The sequence below is a fragment of the Phalaenopsis equestris genome, unplaced genomic scaffold (assembly GCF_001263595.1).
Source record: "Phalaenopsis equestris unplaced genomic scaffold, ASM126359v1 Scaffold000014, whole genome shotgun sequence".
Taxonomy (NCBI): domain Eukaryota; kingdom Viridiplantae; phylum Streptophyta; class Magnoliopsida; order Asparagales; family Orchidaceae; genus Phalaenopsis; species Phalaenopsis equestris.
In genome coordinates this window covers 68,812-77,623 of record NW_018164456.1, presented here as the reverse complement: position 1 = coordinate 77,623, position 8,812 = coordinate 68,812, and positions in this window count along the sequence as shown.

Sequence of the window (8,812 nt, the reverse complement as noted above, 5' to 3'; positions counted from 1 at the left end):
TATATATATATATATATATATTTGTTCATGTATGTATGTGCATGTAAAGATACATGTATGTATGTATATGTATGTATATATGTATACATGTGTGTGTGTGTGTGCGCGCGTGTGTCTATATGTGTGTGTGTGAGCACGGGGATATATATATATATATATATATATATATTACATGCACACCACACAAATTCTATTTATTCACATACATGCTATATATTTCTCGAATATTCATACACACACTACTTAATTTTGATGTACTTACATGTCTAACGCATAACTTTAATACTGCATCCAAATGACTCAAATCTTGTGTATGTACATACATTTTACTCAATTTTTATTCACTTATATGCACAAAACCTAAACTTTGAATATTTACGTACATGTCACTCAAGTTCTATGAATTTACATGCACAACAGTTAAGTTTTGTTTACTTACGTGTATGTCATCAAAACTTTGATGTTTACATACATACCATTCGAATCTCGTACACTTATATGTCGAAAACTTATACTTTGGTGTTTACAATAGTAACCTATAAATTTAAGAAACTTATATGTCTAATGTATAAACTTTGATTGTCCTCGTGCATGTCGTTCAAATACGTTCAAAACTTAGATTTCTTAGGTGCAAACAACTTAGGCTTCGCTTATTCACATACACGCCACAAACATAGGTATTCACATACAAAACAACGAAAAAAAGAAGGAAAGTGATTTAAATATTTACTTGCACAAAAAAGAAAAGAAAAGAAAACAAACTTTTATATAAAAATAATAATAACAATATCATGCAAATCTCATAAAGTTTAGTTGGATGGTTACATACACTCCATTTAATTTCTATGTATTTAGCACTTAATATTTATGTATTTACACATTTAAAACTTAAATTTTAATTTTCACATAAAAATATATAATATGTTTCTCTATTTAAAAATTAAAATGCTATATTTTTATGTGATATTAAGAATTTAAGTGGAGATATTTTGTGTTGTGTGAAAATAAAGTTTTGATTGTTGTATGTGTGTAACAAAAAAAAAGAGATAAAATATGAATGTTGTGCATGTAAAAATAAAGTGTTAGTATTATGTATGTAAAAGAACTTTGAAATGTGAATGTTATGTGTGTAAAAAATAATTTGTGCTTGATGCATGTAAAAGTCAAATTATAGTGTTATATATGTGAAAATTAGATTTTAAGTGCTAAGAATGTGAATGTTAAATTCAAGTGTATGTGTATATGAAAGTTAAATTTTAAGTGACATGTATGTAAAATATTAAATTCGAGTGTATCAATATGTGAAAATAAATTATAAGTGTTATATATATATATATATATATATATATGTAGAATTAAAATTTTTTAAGTGATTTACCTTTGTGATATTACAAATTTTAAATATATGTGTATGTAAAAGATAAATTCTATGTGTTATGTATGTGATATTAAAATTTAAGTCTTAAGTTAGTGTCAGGTGGTTAAGTAGGAAAATATGAGATTTTTTTTAATTAAATAAATACAAAAAATCAAATATAACTTTAAAAGATCATATCTTAGTTAAAAAATCATATAAATAAAAGGAAAATACTTCTGTGCTCAATAAATAGAAGAGCATTTAATGAACTTAAAAATAGAAATTATTATTTCATATTTAATGAACTTAAATGTTAATCACCATAGCATGAAATTCTGACAGCTTGTTCCTTATGATATTAGGGATGTTCTCTGATGTTTCCAATATTAGAGGACACCTCTAGCCCTAAAAGCTCTAATTTCTCATGATAATTACCTCTGTTTGCTTAAAATAATTATAAAAAATAAAATAAAAGTAAGATAAATATAAAATAAAGTTTGGTAATTTCACTAAGATTAGAGAGAAAAAGAAAAATGCAGGTGGATTTTAAAACTAGAAAAATGTATTTTCTATTTATTTTCTTACTAAAATTAATTTAAAAAAATTTAAAATTTAATATAACAAATTATGAAAATTGACCTAGTTGGTCTTCTGACCTTTGGTAATAACATAAATTTTTTTAAGGACAAAGAAATTTTTTGGGTAATTTAAATTAATTATCATTAAAGATTCTCAATTATTGGTTTAATAATTACAAAAAATAATTAAATATTAGAAAAATATAATTTCATCTCTGATGTATTAATTTGCACTTGAGTAAGAGGTCAATAAAGTTTCATGACCATTTAAATTAAAATACAATAGTTATGTAATTTTGAAAAATTTACACTCTAACCCTAATTTAACTAAATTTTAGATTAAACCGCATGGAAATGGGATTAAATTTATGATGATAAACTCATAGAATTGAATTAAACATAAAGGGTAATTGGGGCAGCAACCCATTCATGGTCTTTTCTAGAAAAAAATAAAATTGTAAATACTTAAATTATTGGGTATAGGGAGATGTAAAAGCTTGGATAATCCAATGGTGAGGGGTATGAATTAGAAGTCTCATAATTCATTAATTTGAACCCCAAATATTGGTTAGAAAGAATTCAATAATCCTCTAAATAAAAAAAATCAAACACATCCCGCACAATTTTCAAAATTACAAGTATACCAAGCCTTAGAGAGCTTGATAGTAAATCAAAGTGACAAAATTTGAGGAATTATTTGAGGAAAAAATTTAAATGATGACAATATTATAAGTCATTACAAGCTCAAACTTAATTGAAGGGTAAGGGTGTAGAATTCCACATGATAGCTACAAGCATACCTCTAGGGGCTTTTGTTTGTGTAACTCTTACTACAATTTTGAGAGTCGAATAATGCCCTTACTCATGGGTTATTTAAGACATAAAACAGTGAGCATAATTTAAAACATGGAATATTCCTTATGCAAGTGGTTTGATCAGCTCAACAATGTAGAAAAGCCAAATGAACCAGGAGTGTTCTATGAGATTATAAAGGTGTTTTAGGATTACAATATGAAACCTTTATAAGATTTTGGATATTCCATATGATATTTGGGCTTACTAAAATTGATTGAAGAAAATCATCCTCAAAAGAAAAAATCAAACAAAATAAAATCCATAGGGACTCACCAAGATATGATTCAGGACCTTTCAAATTGAAAAATATTAATGAAAATTATCCCATTGCAACTTAACAAATAGTAATACCCAATGCTCAACGACATGAGTTTGAAAATTACACTTAAACCCTTATGACAATTGGGGATATACTAAATAGCCGCATATGAACATCAAGACTGGTCTAAGTGGCAGGTTTTTGTGGCAAGGGCAATGATGAGAAAAACATCTAGGTGTGTGGGATGTATTGCATATCCTAACCCAATGATTACAAGAAAGTCAAGATTTGTCATTATTATCCTCTAACATTTAGTAAAGAGTTACCCCTTTCTCTCATGGGTTGCTGGTAGTTCCGGCCCAACAGTGTGAGTGGCTCGCGAACTGTCAAATGTATGAACATATAATAGAACATATTTTCCGATAAAACTTATGTTTTGCCTGCTAGATTAAAAGCTTAAATTACTTATATAGGTGGGAAGTTAAACCTTTTTGAGTGTTACTTTTTGTAAGTTCATGGGTCAGTCACATAGACCGAGCTGTATGTTGGGTCTCATATACATGATGTCAATAGTTACCTATTAATATCTCTTAAGAACTGTGAGGGCTCTGGTCCTGATTTTGAGCCCACCCCTTACTTAAACTCTTATACCCAACTATGATCTTCCATATATGTGTCATATGATTTTCTTATGTATATATACTCACATCTTCTGTGTTTTACCTTTCATAATATTCTTATAATTTACCTGTGATTCTAACTCTTTAGCAGCAGGCATCGAAGGCTACAAATACGTACTACCAGCTTTTTTTTTACCGCACTTTCTCTTTTACTGCACTTTACTATTTATTTTTGTTTGCTTATATATGCAACATTACTATTATGTTATTTATTATACATGTGAAAGACACTAGGATAGAAGACAATAGGTCACCTATTTAGAAGGAACCCTACAACAAAATTTATTGGCTCAACAATAATAACAATAACAACGAACATGAACTCAAGTACACCAGATAAAACTAAAGCACTATAATGAAGAACCTGGAAGGGGATATTTTATAGGACAAGCATGACAACGACACAGTCAAACATTGGATAACCTTTAGGCGACGTTCGACACAAAACATGAAGCAAAGAATGATCCACAACGAATCTTTCCTTAGTCTTAAATAACATAAAACCCTAGGACTTTGAGGTTTTTCATTTAGTATGATGTAAATCTTTACTTTATCTTTAGGCATTTGCACAATTTTGTTGTAAATAAATATCAGGAGTAAACATCGAATAATAACACTTCCAAGATGCAAAGCCAAAAAATAAGATAGTTTGCAAAGTCAATCTTTACTTTATCTCTACCTTTCGTTTCTTTAAATTCACAAAAAACCTATTCCACATTGAGTCATTCCCACTTGAATTTCTTGTAAAGAATCTTGAAAACATAACTTTGAATTCTTGAAGATGAAACACCTAATCATTATTGAGAGTTTTCTTAAGTGATTTTGGTCATTTAAGATGTAATTAACTATAGGAGCTTACCCTTTTAGGGAATTAGAAACCCAGGTAATATAAAAACTATATAATCTTTATATTAGATAGGGGAATTGTTGGTCACAAAAGTCATAGACCAAATAGATGTCTTGAATCTTTGGTTAAAATGGTCGAGTCTACTAACAAGTGATATGCACATCTCTTAGGGTAGTGTATTACATGTGTTATTATGCTCAACTATCTAAATTATCAAATATATAAGATCTATTTGGTCTCACCAAAATTATATACATATTAAATTAAATTTATTTTTAAAACTGAAAAATCGATTGATAAATTATGATGACTCCGCTGGGGACTAATTCATCTCTCCATTTTGTTGATCAATAGGTTTCATCTTCATACATTGGTAGTGTGCCTACACCCCTCGTGGGCCAGACTATTGTTCTTCCGTTGACATATATTGCTCATTTCTTTCATAAGCAGGTATAGCCAACTCATAGATTTTGGAGCCATCTATTTAACCATCCTTAAATAAAGAGCTTCTAGAATCTCTAGAGTTGTGCAGATAGAACCCAAAATAGGGTGGCATGCTAGGAGCAGAAAGCGAAGTTTATCGAAGCAAGTTTGATTTGAAGTAGACCCCCCAGTCTCAGGCTGGGTGCTATGCTACATTTTGCTCTGTTCTCCTTTTTGAGTTTGACTCGTTGCTAACAAGTTAGACCAAATTTTACTCGTATTCCTTCATTTGAACTCCAAATGAAGTAAGGTTTGTCAAATTTTGAAGTGTGGCTCAAAACCATTGAAATAAAATAGTGCTACCTTTGAAATTCAAAACAAAACATATCCTAAATCTAAAACAAAAAAATCTTGAATAAAATGCAAAGTTTGAAATGACTAGAAAGTTAAAATAAAATCATTATGAATAAATTTTGAAAGAATTTGCTCAGTTCACAAGACAATTTTGTTAGTTAAAGTAGTCATGCTGAAATTAGAAAGCATAGGATGTTATTGACATTCAGAAATTCTTAAAATAATAGAAATGATTTCATTACCAAAGCTAATTTTTTGTTCACCGGAGGGCTTGACTTGTCCCATGACATGACTGTCTACTACTACGATTCGATGATCAAATTTGGGACTGGCTTCGTTGAGGTCGAAGTGTTATTCGATATGACACCTTATTTCATTTTGAAGACACCTGCCCTGAGGATGGAAGAGTCGGCAGTTGAGTTTAATCTGAATGGTAAGCAAGAGTTCCTCCCACTCAAGAAGTTTAAGGTTAGAGGAACTCTTGCTAAGTTCATTGTTCCCGCTACCGCCAACTATGACATACCCATAGAGTAGAAAATTATCACCACAACTGTCACATGATTTGCCATTATGGCACCTATCATCCCTTCATCAGCCAAGGGAAAAGAGATTTTATATGAGGAAGATTCAATTGATGTTTTTGCCCCACCATCATCATTATTTGAGATTGGGTCTAGTTTGAAGTCTGTACCACCGACCTGTTCACAAAGGAGAAATCATAACCAAAAGATCTTAAAGGCCAAGTGAGCATAAGCTGTGAAGTTGGTTCTCTCCAAGGTTTGCCTGAAATCTCACCTTTCCTCAGAGGGAGTAGGTTTCACCAACTATCTGCCACTTTTGGTAAGGAAGGTGTTTATAGGATTGCTGCTACATTGCCACCACCATCTCAAAGCCGAGGTAAGAAGAAGGAGAAACCTGCACCCCTTGACCAAGTTCACTCAGTTTTTGAAAGAATGACCAAGAAAGAACACTATTTTGTTGTTGGCATATTAAAGAGAATGAGATGTGCAGTGTCACCATAGATGAAAGTCAAGATTTTAAAGAGATACAAGCCTTCTAAGCAGTTTCACAAGTCAAAAGAAGTGTCATCATCTTGCATTTTTTCCAAACTTCGCCTGGGAGACGCATAATTATTACTGCCACTATTATCGATGCTATTACTGCTTCCTCAAAGCTCACAGAGTATAGACAGGTTAAGTCCCATCTTGAGCCAAGAGTACCATCTGCTACCATATATGAAGAGCCCCCGAATACGAGTAATGAAAAGAGATCATTTGCTACAGTATATGGTCTGCACACGATGGAACACACTTCCCTTCAACATGCTGTTGTTACCAACAAGAAACATTGTCTTGAAGCATTAATACCATAGGAGAAAATGTGGGAACCTAGGGTCACTAGACTATTATTTTCAAAAAAGCCTAAAAGTCATTTTATTGGAATGGATTATAAGTCTGATGCTCCAACTGCTGATGTAAAAACTACAGCCCGACACTGGAAGAGATAGCCATCAAGAACCTCTAACTGGCCTTAAGATGTTCAAAGGGAAGTCAATCAAAAGACCATTAGAAAGACTCAAGGCAAACATTACGTAGTTGTCCAAAGAATAAAGGAAAGATATTGAGGATGAAGATTGTTACCTGTCGAACAATATGGAAGAAGTGTTCATAGCAATCAATGTTGTTGAAACTAGAGCTTCTTCATCTTTGCACGATGCTCCATCACCCACAGAGGAGAATGCTACTGATGTGTTGTAAAGGTCCATTCATTAGAGAGATAAGCAAATTATTCGGATGGAGAAGAAGATGGAAGAGATGATGGTCGCTATGACCACACTTTAAAGTCAACCGCAGTCACTGAAAGTAGGGTCTTTAGAAGCAAACCATCCTGAGATTGTTCATATCACGGATGAAAAGAAGGAGTTCACTTTTTCTAGTAAGGATGAACAACTGAAAAGAGATTCAACATAGAGCATGATACCAGAAAAGGACATTAAGCAAATGGTTGAACAATAGGTGAAGGATGCCCTGACACATTCTAAAGAAGGGACATTGATTCTAAACGGTAGACATACCTGGAGCAGTTTGATGTCGTAAAGTACACCAATGGCTTTGTACCACTAACGTTTAAGACCTTTGATGGAACCATAAATCCCTTATAACATGTTGCACACTTCCAGGCAAGTTGTTGCAATGTAGAGATTAAGGTGTTGTTGTTCCGCCAGTTTGTAAGCAGTTTCTCAACAACCGCCTTCAATTGGTGTGTCGAGTTACCCAATGGCTTTATAAAGATGTCCGTAGAATTGGAAAACTTGTTTGTCAAGAGGTTTACCGAAGCTCAACACCATATCACGGTAGGTAATCTTGTGGTAGAGCGTCATAAGCCAAAAGAAACTTTGGTGGAATATATTCTGCGTTGAAGAAACCTCAACATGAAATGTGAGCTAGAGCTACAAGAGCAGCATGCGATTGAGATTTTTTTAAAGAGCATCCATGGTTTAGTAGCTTTCTTGCTTAAGAGATATACAATTAAAACTTTTAAAAAGCTACTTAGTATTGTTAGGAGCTTACAAGAAGAGGTCAAACAGCTTGGATATATGGAGAAAGCTAAGAAGCTGAAGCTGGTGAAGGAATTTGAAAAAAAAGTCTGGAACAGTGACAACAGTAGTGTTGGCATCAATTTTTTATGTCACGAATGTAGGGTGTCCACCTGTATGACTCGAGATATCTTACGGCATGTTCGTAGCCATCCAGTAGTTTAGACACCCACATAAGACCTTTTGGCGTGTGTTGAGGGGCACGATGTCAGGGTCATTTTGCTAGACTTTGCCTTTCGCTTAGGCAAAGACTGGTCGGCATTTGGCACATCAGAGGACTCCGATCGGGGAAAAAAATATTATTTGTCATGTCGCGTAGGAAATTGTCTTGAACTGGCCCGATCATTGATGAAATTGTTCAGATGACCCCGAGTGGCGAAATAGACTGCGCCAATGAATCCGGAGCGTCGACTTTAGCCAGTTAGGACATCCACTTCACCGCGAGGACGTGTACGGGTGAAGAATACGCGAGCGATAATTATAATAATAATAATAATAATAATATTATTATTATTATTATTATTATAATTATCGCTCGCGTATTCTTCACCCGTACACGTCCTCGCGACCCTCTCCCAGATCGCGAAACATAGCGACGCCACCTCCCTGTTCGCGAAGCCTTCCTCGTCGACTCGATCGCCCCTTGATCAAAGTAAAATATGTTGTGATTTTCGTACCTCTTTTATACTGTTTTTAATAATATTGCACTTTAAAGAAAGGTATTTTTGATGTTTTGTTGCAGGAATGATGAATTAAGGTAAATGGAGCAAAAATATGCAAAAAGGAACAAATTTGAAGCAAAATGGACCAAAATGTGGAGAATTACACTAGGGCGCCGACGGCGCCATCGACGCCGCTGACGG